An 11,539-nucleotide genomic window follows, 5' to 3' on the forward strand; every position below is an offset into this window, starting at 1 on the left:
TTTTTGTGTATGCCTTTTGGTTTACGTTGTGCTCACATAACTTTTACTAGAATGATCAACATTGTGTTTGGAGACTTGTTAGGGGATATCCTACATGCCTATATGGACGACCTTGTAATCTTTTCTAATACCTTAGAAGAACATCTACAAAGACTAAGGCAGCATAACCTAAGGGTAAAGATAAGTAAGTGTGAATTTTTAAAAACAGAACTAGTCTATTTAGGTTTCACGGTGTCTAGTCAAGGTCTTAAAGTAGTCCATGATAAGGTATCGGCTATCCGTAACTTTCCGATACCTACTAACGTCAAGGGAATACAGAAATTTCTAGGATGTAACGGGTACTACAGGCGTTTTATACGCAACTACTCAATCATAGCCGCTCCCCTAACCGATCTTATAAAGAAGGGCGTAGATTTCATATGGTCTGAGAAACATCAACAGGCGTTCGATACATTGAAAGATGAACTGTGTAGTTCTCCTATCTTAAAATTTCCTGACTTCGGTAAGGAATTCTTTATTGCAACAGACGCCTCAGACCTAGAGTAGGTGGGTATTGCTTCAGCAATATGACAACAGTTTTTCCCTATAGCTTTTTATTCACGTAAAACGAGACCTTCCAAAAGTAAATATGCAAGTAATAGACAAGGAAGGCTCGCTATTGTTAATTCACTAGTGCATTTTGAGTTCATAATATACGGTTATCCCGTCAAGGTTCTCGCTGATCATAAGCCCCTAACCGACTTCTTTAAAGGCTTTAGTCACAGCCCTAAACGAACTCGGTGGCATATGATCATCCAAGACTTTGGCGCGAGGATCGGGTATTTACCTGGGAAAGCAAATATCATTGCTGACGCATTATCACGCAACCCCGCATCATCTTGTACGGAGCCATTAGCTGAATTAATAGATATATCAACATCCATGCCTATTGTTAAAACTATATCTGAACAAGAAGATCTGGGCTGGAGTGCTGAACTATTACAGACGGAACAAAGAAAAGATCAGCAATTAGAAAAAATCATAAACTCTTTAAACGGAAATCCTAAGGAAAAGGAATATATAAAGTATAAGCAGCAGAATTATATAGTCAAAGATAATATCCTGTGTAGATCCGTAACGAGGAAAACCCGCAACACACCACAGCTGAATAACGACCAGATGGTGGTACCGATTTCACTTATACCCACTGTCTTAAATTGGTTGCATGCAAATCCATTGCATGGTCACCCGGGTTTCTCCATCATGTCACAGAAAGCCAAATCCTTATTTTATTGGCATACTATGCTTACAGATATAAAAAAGCACATAGCTAATTGTCGCACTTGTCAAGAACACAAAGGGCACACAAAGACACCTGTCAGCCTAGGGGCTTATCCCGTGCCCAATCAACCCTTTGAAAGAGTACACTTAGATTTATTAACAGGGTTTTATGAGTCAGACAGAGGAAATAAGCACCTCCTAGTAATCATAGATGCCTTGACTCGATATACAGAACTGATAGCGCTTAAAACAAAAACCGCAGTCAAGTGCGCTAGGAAGTTTTACGAGTGCTACATTTGTAAAAATGGAATTCCACACATGATAATATCCGACTCTGGCGGAGAATTCAATAATCACTTCCTTAACTCCTTGTGTGAATTCCTTGGCATAAAGAAAATCAATACCATGATCTACCACCCTGAGTCTAACGGGCTAGTGGAAAGAGCAAATCGTAAGGTTTTAAACATTTTAAGGGTCACCTTAGGGGGGATGGACCCCAACTGGGACATTGCTATACCTGCGGTACTAAACACTCTCAATCACTCATATCATGTATCTATTAAAATGTCGCCGCACGAGGCACTGTACGGTACCCCAGCTATACGGTACCCCAGCTAGAACGCCTTTCCATGTATTAACGCCTAACAACCAATTTATCTATCCTCTAAAGGATGTTATGGATGCAAGCATAAGTCGTTTATAATATACTTCGTAAGAATCTAGAAGAACTCACAAATCATAATGAAAAGAAATCATGATAAAAAAAATAGCTAAGCCAACTAAAACATATGCCGTGGGCGATAAGGTATACATACAAGTATACGTACGTAAAGGATTAAACCACAAAACTGGCACCTAAGTTTGAAGGCCCGTTTAACATTTTAGAAACATTAACGGCCAATAGATTTTAGGGTTCAAAACGTATCCCAACCCACTGATATGAGCAATCGTTCCATTGGCACATATAAGAAATTAAAAGAAGGGTAGATGGAAGTGAGGGAAATTTTTGTATCTATGAAACTTGTATAATAACTTATATATATATATATATATATATATATATATATATATATATATATATATATATATATATATATATATCATATTTGTATGTAAACATATTCTTTACAACATGAGTTATTACAACTATTTTACTCATTGCAGGTTTCCAAAATGAATCTGTTATTGTTAGGAGTGATATTGTTCGTTCAGACATCTTTGTCGTGTGAGAAGAGCGCTAAAACAAAAAAATTAGATTTTACTCATGGCACTATTGTAGAAAGAACAGAAGACGTTTTCATTACCGCAAGCAATATAGTCATAGAAGTTGATATGCAGGCGATATTTCTTCCTGAGGATGACGTCATTAACCTAAAGAGTGACCTGTTGAGGTTTGCTGTTTTGTTAAAGGAAATGCACCAACGTCATTTTCAAGCTAACGCAGAGGGTTCACTAGCTCAAACAATCAGTATCGCGGAAATGTTATCATACGACTTGCAGAATAAAACCGCCGAGGCAGAAGATCTGGCTCAAGACCTGCTGATGTGGTCTGTGCGGCACAATACTCTCGAACGTCGCAACCCGCTTATCTTTGCTGGATTAAACATCTTTGGATCTGTTGCAAGTTTAGGCTTAGGAATTTCAAATCGCCTTAAAATAAATAATCAAAATAAGAGAATTGAGTTTTTGCAACATAAAACCGAATTAGCTTTGTCCGAACTGCGTAGCCAGTTATCCTCAATCAATCAAATAATGAGCTTGGTGAACGAACATTCTAGTAATATCGATCAGATTATGGAAGTACAACACTTGCTGGCTACGTTAGCTTATTATAGTTCGAAAATAGATCATATCCATACCAAAATATCACATTTTATTGAGAAATCAAAGGACTATGTAGAAGCTATTACGCTAGCAACAAAGGGTGTTTTATCCCCTCATCTTATGTCTATTAAAGATCTGACTTTAACTTTGGAGAACGGACGGGAGAAACTAGGTTATATTCCTTTATTAGACGCCCATAAGATAGAGTTTTATTATAGCTTAATATCGGTAAGCGTTGAAAATTACAGGAACATGATAACTATTCCCTTTGATTCTTCCGATGCCTGGCAATCATACAAAATAGCACCGTTCCCAACTTTCATGACGAATAACTCAAGTCCAGTAATATCCAATTTGACGGGACACGTATTGATTTCCCCTGATAGGAAATCATATACAGTCATTAAAGACTTAGATAAATTCACTCACTGTTCAGAAGCCATGAATAATGAAGTTTGTACAGCTGACTCTTTTGAATTCCATCCTATATCAATGGATTCATGTGAGTTAGGCATAGTGCTAAACAGTTCTCTCTCCCATACACACGAAGGTTGTCTGAAGAAACTTTATCCTTTTGACAGTAATAAGTTCAATTACAGATTGAACAACGGCTCGTGGATCCGATACGACAAGGAAGGCTTTGAAGTGGCATGTCCGGACGGGACCACAGCCCACTCCCAGGTCTTGGTCGCAGCAGACGGATGTACAGGAACGTCTACGAACTACACGGTCTGCAGGGTTAACACTATAATCCGCGAACGTGCATTCTTTGCCAATTTTACGTGGGCGACTACAGTTATCCCATCGCTACCTCTCCCATACAACGCGAGGGTGGCTCATCGTTTGACGCAACTGGCTGAGATGGACCACACGTCGCCGACTTATGCAGGAGGAGAAAATCTTCGTTTCTACGTGCTGCTATCCGTGTTTTGTGTTACGGTAATGATTATTATCGCCGTTAACATCTTTGCTTGGCGTAGGTTGAGGCGAACACAGACGGATCTTCAAAGGAACATTTTGCCGCGTCCAGACAACACTCCTGTTGTGTTAAAAGCGTTTACTTTCAGAGCCATCTGAAACTGGCCATTTCACCTGACTCCGAGGAAAATTGTCTGGAATTGTGTTGTGTGTGAGAAGCGGTCTGTATGCTGGCAATATGTAGGACAAGAGACTCCAAGCCTTTGCATATATATGAACAGTTAAAAGTATCTTTCGGGCACCTAATAAAATATTGTAGCCCTATATATTAAAATACATAAAAGTATCTTTCGGGCACCTAATAAAATATTGAAGCCCTATATATTAAACTGTTGGTGCGTGTACGTGCCAGGAATCTATATCTTGTGCACAATTATATGTTATCTTTATATCTTTACAAAGAGTAACAAGTACTCTTGAACAGTTATCCATGTTCATGTTATGTATCTTTACAGAGTAACAATTATTCTTAATCGGGTTACCTATTACTATAATCTTCATGTATACATGTTAACCTTTTAATTTTTTTTCTGTTACCTAATAATCATTATTTACATTATATGCCATATATATATCAAACATGGATCTATATTTTCCATGCATTTTTCTTTATTTATGAATATGTCCAAAAAGTGTATGTAACAAAACCTTTTATGCACTTAATCACTTGTTTATGATTGTGACTAAATATATGTTACGGGCACACTCCTAAGAAACTATGTTTAACGTAACTTTTGTTATTCAGGGCTTGAATGGTAGCTGTCCGAGCCCAATGTAATAAATACATCAATGAATACAGATAAATTACATATCTGTAAATAGAACCCACGACCAAAGGGGTCATTGGTGAATTAGGAGCGTCCTACGTGACAATGTGAAACTAGATCATGCTGTGCAATGCTTGCAGTAGCCTGGTTTGCATTTGGACATATCATAATTTTTGTTTACAAATAGCTCTAACAACACCTTCCATGGGAAGCGGTTGACCTGTTAACCCGCGGCAGGAAACTCATGACTGAGATAGCTAGTGTTCCGCTATCGACACGATGCCATGTATTATTAGTTCTCTTCTAGTTACGAAACGGAGCGGTCATCTGACCAAACCATCTCTCTACTCTATTGAATGGGGAGTTAAGAAATAAAGCTGTTAAGTTTCAACTTCCTCCGTTTGAATCAAATCCCTTATTCTAAAGAAGAATCAACTCAACTAGATACCTGTAGACGAGAAGAGAAGTAGAACCCACAATGCTTACGAATAACAGTCGTAAGAAAGGACATACTGTAGGAATGTTCCATTTGAGGTACGATATGTTTTCCCTGTTATGTGTATCTCGTTGCACGGGGCCACGGGGTCGGGGAAAAGACAAGTCAGTTCCCGCTCATCCCTTGATCTGTAATCAACTCTTGTACATTAAAGGAATCAACTGGTCCCGAGTATGTCTCAACCTGCTTACATGGCGCAGTGATTCTCGTTCCAAAGCAGGACCTACAAGGATGCTGAGACGAGGCCATCACAACAACACAGGGGCACAGCAAGACGTTCCCCCAGGGGCACTGCAAGCAGGAATGCAACACCGGCACGCCGGCACCACGAGGGACAGGACGTGTTACAGGCTTTGGTTGGAGGCCTCATGGCACAAGGAAGACCACATGGTTCAGCCTCGGCAGGTGTTAGGGCGATGTGCCCTGAGAAGTGTAGCTATGAGATGACACAAAGCAGTTTTCGAGAATGGTGTCGCTCTATGAGTGATTGGCTGGCCTTAGGAAACGTCTCAGGAGAGAATGCACTTATCAGTATCCGGTTAAACTGCGATGAGAAGTTAAGGAGACTATAGATGCAACGCACTCAGAGGTTCAGTGGAACTCATTAACGACCTCTGAGGCATTCGACAGAACTGGAGGAGATCACAACGAAGTCTGTGAATAAGGCAGTGGCATGGGACAAGTTTTTCTTAGCGCAACAAGGCGATCAAGAAACCGCGAAATCTTTTGTGCATAGGTGCCAACAATTGGCCGTTAGATTGTGGGTTTAAGTGTCCCCATTGTCGAGCTGATACTGAATGATTTTGTGTTAGTTCAGCGGGATAACAAGTGGTTTAAGCAATGTGGGACTTAAGCAAGAGATCCTACAGGATCATGAGGTTTTCAATACTGTGCAGAAAATTGTTACGTAAATGTGAAATTTATGATCTGCAGAAAATGGATAGTATTAGCGCTCGTGGAAGGGCAAACGTAGCTAGTTTGGTAAAAGGGGATGAGATAGGCTTAGGCCTAGTTGAAAGTGGGTTAGAAGGTGAAAGTAAAAGATTGCTAGCTATAGGTCTAATAATAGTGACAAGGGACACGGCCGTGGCCGTAGTAGCTCGAAACCTACTGGTAACAGTAAGTCAGATACCAGGTGTAAAAAGTGTGGTGGTCGTTCTCATTGGCAGGAAATGTCCTGCTGATAATGTTAACTGTTTTCAGTGTGGTATTGTGGGGCACTTTGCTAAATTCTGTTGTCAAGGGGGGCAACAGCCCGCCAAAACGGCGCCTATTGTGGACGCGTCTGTTACGTCATGCACTGTTGCCTATCCACCTGCGGGACAATCGCCAGGTAGGCCTATGTGCGGCAGTGGGGAAACTGCCCGATGGTAAAAATAAAGGTTAAGCATTGAGTTTTCATGTGAGTGTGTCGTTGTTGAGGCTGTTCCAGACACTGGGGCAGAAGTGTGTATAGTAGGGGTAGATTTGTTACCAAAATTGGGTTTGAAGTACCTAATCTCTCCTCGGTGTAATGTCATTGTAAATCACGCAGGGGAGAAGTCATTGAGAATATATGGGTCTGTGATATGCTAATAGGAATTGGGTGATAAATCAGTGAGCACTAGTGTTATCGTTGTGCAAGGTGCTACCCGTTTTTATATGTCTTTAGGAGTGTGTAAATCACTAGGTCTAGTGCTATACAAAGTTTCCCCATCATACTGTCGCTACCGTGAATGACGTCACTCGGAAACCCTCTGCGTCGACTAACCCCCGCCAAACGCCTGAAGAAAACGTTCTCACACGGGTAGGGGGGTGGTGGTCGTCAGCGCGAGATGCCATACGCTGCCACGGAGGAGAATGTCCTAGGCTGAGGGACTGGCTACTGCAACGTTTTGCGAAGACTACGTTCAACGTTTCAAGAAACCCTCTGCCGATGATGAAAGGAGCCCCTCACCACATTCACCTGAGGGAAGGTGCCATCCCCTATGCGTGTCATACACCTATACCAGTTCCTAAGCATTGGGAGGCCGATGTAAGGCTCAGCTCGACGAAGATGTCAAATTAGGAGTAATTAGGGAGGGTCCCTGCTGGTACAGCTACGGACTGGTGTGCGAGGATGGTAGTGGTAGCAAAGAAAAATGGTAAACCACGGAGGACCGAGGACTATCAAGAGCTGAATAAGAATTGCAGACGAGAAACGCATCACACATGTGCTCCTTTTGACATGGTCTCGGGTGTGCCACTTCGTACATATAAGACTGTAGTTGATGCCTATGCCGGATTCCACCAGGTGCCATTAGATGAGGAGAGCCGACAGTTGACAACGTTTATTACACCATGGGGGAGATACCAGTATTGTCGAACACCTATGGGTCATTGCGCGGCCCCCGATGCATACACGAAAAGGTTCGATGACGTTATTATTGATGTACACAGAAAGTACAAGTGCATAGAGACGTGTTGTTGTATGACGACAGTGTTGAGATCCTTTTTGGTTTTCATTACTATGATTTTTTGCAATTAGGTGGAGATAATGGTATTACGCTGAATCCGGATAAATTCCGATTTTGTACAAAGACAGGTAGAGTTTGTGGGGGGGTACGAACTAGATTGGGAGTAATTATAGACCTTCTAATGAGCGTATGAGTGCCATTAAGAACTTCCCCATGCCTGCAAGCCCAACTATCACGGATATAAGATCTTGGTTTGGACTTTGTGAACCAAATTGCACCTTCGTGGCTGTAGCACCGGTAATGGAACCATTCAGGGATCTTCTCAAGAAATCCCCCCATCGGAAAGTTTTATTGGGACCAACGCCTTCAAAACAGTTTTTGTTGCAGCCCGGGACAGCATTTGCAAGATGTTGGGCGACGGACTGACATATTATGATAAGACAAGGCGCACTGCTGTGTTACCGATTGGTGCAGAGAAGGAATGGGATTTGTTATATTGCAACAATATTGCAATTGCGAGGATCTCAATGCCCCTTTTTGTTGTAAGGGGGGATGGAAAACTGGCATTATGTCGGCAGCAGGCACCTGACGGAGGCGGAGGCCGGCTATGCCGTCATTGAGGGGGAAGCGGCTGCAGTAGTATGGTGCCTTAGGAAATCGAGATTGTTTTTATTGGGATGCCCGAATTTCATTTAATCACGGACCATAGACCTTTGGTAAAACTCTTTGGGGATAGGAGCCTAAAAGACATTGCAAACCCGAGACTACTAAGGTTGAAGGAGAAAAACTATGCAATATAGTTTTACCTAAGATATTTGCCGGGGAAGAAGAATTCGGCAGCCGATACGTTATCAAGATACCCATGATTCGCAGTGAAACTACCGTCAAAGACGAAGAAGAGGAGGAACTTATGAACGAAGTTTGTATTGCCTCCATGACGTCATCGCTGGCGGATGACCTCATTACTATGGACTGGGCTACCATGAGGGGAAGCAGAGAAGGATCCTGATTATTTTTACTATTGCATGCGACGTGTCAGCGAAGAGGGTTGGCCGTCGTCAAGGTCTCAAGTGGAGCCCTGCCTAAAACCTTTTTTCAATGTACGTGATAGGCTGAGTGTCATTGAAGGATTAGTCACATATGCATATGACGAGGGGCATGTTCGTCTGGTAGTTCCGGAGGCACTACGTTTACGCATTGCAACCAATTTACATCAGGTCATCAATCAACTGACCTCCATGATCAGAAGAGCACGACAGGCAGTTTATTGGCCTGGGATTGAGGGTGACTTGGCAAATTATAGGGCACAGTGTCATGATTGCAACGTTGCGGCACCTTCGCAACAAAGGGGGGAAAGTATTATATACACTCCCCCTCCCGAATATCCGTTTCAGAGAACTGTTGCAGATTTTATTTCAAGTAGCAGGGAGGCAGTATATGGTCTACGCCAATCGACTGACTGGATGGATGGAAATTTATTTCTTCGCTAACGGAACTACATCCGCGAGATTGATCCCAGTTTTTAGAAGATATTTTATGCAGTGGGGGAGCACCTGAAGAAATATCAGTGGACGAGGGCACGAATCAAACGAGCATGGAAATGAGACATTTCTTTGGTAAGTGGGGGGTTATCTATGAGAGTGTCGTCTGCTCACTACCCCCAGTCCAACGGGCGGGCAGAAGCTGCTGTGCGCACCGCCAAAACGAACATTAATGGGCAATACTCTACCTGATGGAGGGCTAGACATGACAAGGTAGCTCAGGCGATATTGCAGTATAGAAATACACCATTACGTGGTATAGATAAGTCTCCTGCACAACTGGCCATGGGTCGCAACTTCGAGATTCGGTGCCAATGTTAAAAAGTTATCATTTCGTCACCGAGCATTGGTCGGAAACCTTGTCCGCAAGAGAGAGGGAAAGAAGCGTTGTTGAGCAACGAATATCATCCAAGTATAATGAGAAAGCCAAGGATCTTTTCCCCCTACAAATAGGGGAGAGGGTAGCTATCCAGGATGTGACACACGAGCCTGGAATAGAAGCGGGGCGGTTATTGAAAAGAATAGATACCGCCAATATCGCATAAGGTTAGACGGGAGCGGAAGAATTTCGACAAGAAATCGCAAGCATTTGAGATCCCTACCACCCACACCACCTGAGGGAGAACCTACTCCCACCGCCTCGGGGGAGGCTGGCCCAGTAGCACACCCAGGAGAGAAGTAGCACTAGGGTACGTCGTCCCCCGCAATGCACGATGATTATATTACGAGTAATTCATTTTAGTTGTGTTTAATAAATATCCCTAAACATGTCAAGTTTTGTGCATATACTTTAATCCTGATTATTTGGGGTTAATAAGTGTTCCTCTTGTCATGTTACCATTTATGTATGTTCCAGCGCTGTGTCCGAAGGACTATCTTTATTATAGCTGAATTCCCTTTACTTCATATGTTACTACCTTTACCAGTTTTATTATTTTTGCAACTAAAAGGAGAAATCTATACTTATGTTTTAAATATACTATGTTTGCTTTGAATGGGGAGCTTTGATCTTAAAGGGGAGGTGTAGGAATGTTCCATTTGTGGTACGATATGTTTTCCCTGTTATGTGTATCTCGTTGCACGGGGTTCGGGAGACGTCAGTTCCCGCTCATCCCTTGATCTGTAATCAACTCATGTACTGTCGGCCAAAAAACTCTTGGCAGAGTTTCATAATTTTTCGTTCACCTGCCTGACGCACGATTCATGCCTTATTTATCTATTTTTATTTTCAAAGATGGATGAAATCATGTGTAATGACGTTAAAAATAGTCATGATATCTTTAGAACATATGTTATGTTATTGTGTAAAATATATTTTCATATAGCAAAATTGACGTGAACGAAACGAAGTGATAAAAAACGTCATATCACAACCATAGATATGCATTACCAAATAGATAGTAGACACCTATCACTAATAGTATCGCATACACATATTCCTTAAATTATCATTTCAATATTAAGTTGAAGGTAGTTGAACTATTCCATTTGTTAAATTTTACAGAAAACATTGGAATCTCACAAATGCTATCAATTTATAAACAAAAAGAAAAAAAAACGATATCTAACAATGTGAACTTGGCGACCTCACTCTATTGCTTTTGATGTTATGTGCACGGGTATCTAAGTCAATGTGTCATTTATCGGTCTAAGAAACATCCTTCGATGAGCGAGAGAATTATTGCACTGCATTCGGTGCAAGTTCCTGTTGGAGAGATATCAAGAAAGCTTAATAAACCGGAGAGAATCATACATAGATGAATAAAATTGTTTAAAGGACGGCAAAGTTTAGAACATGGGCCTAGAGGTGGAATACCTCGAAGCACCACATGAGAGCAAGACAATACAGTAGTGAAAATGTTGCTGAGCAACATTCATTGTGAACTTTGAATTCTAGTGCCATCGTCACGACATTGCTGAACCATGGGATCATACTAGCTCTACGCTTATGACGGTGTCTGATGAATACTTTAGATGGAGAGGAAGAGATTTTTAAATCTACACTTGAAGTCTGATAGTTGTCTAATGAATAAGCAAACTTATCTTTGATGGATGAGAGATTCAGTTAGGCTTACTTTTTTTTTTTTTTTTTTTTTTTTTTTTTTTTTTTTTTTTTTTTTTATCGGTGGCCAGTGAATACCACGGATAGGGAGGGAAACGGTTTCAATGATGCATGCATTTTTTTTCTTCAAAACCTAAAGAATACATTTTATTGGGAGATACTTTACTAACATCGGC

This window comes from Macrobrachium nipponense, chromosome 4 (genome assembly GCF_015104395.2).
Source record: "Macrobrachium nipponense isolate FS-2020 chromosome 4, ASM1510439v2, whole genome shotgun sequence".
Taxonomy (NCBI): Eukaryota; Metazoa; Arthropoda; class Malacostraca; order Decapoda; family Palaemonidae; genus Macrobrachium; species Macrobrachium nipponense.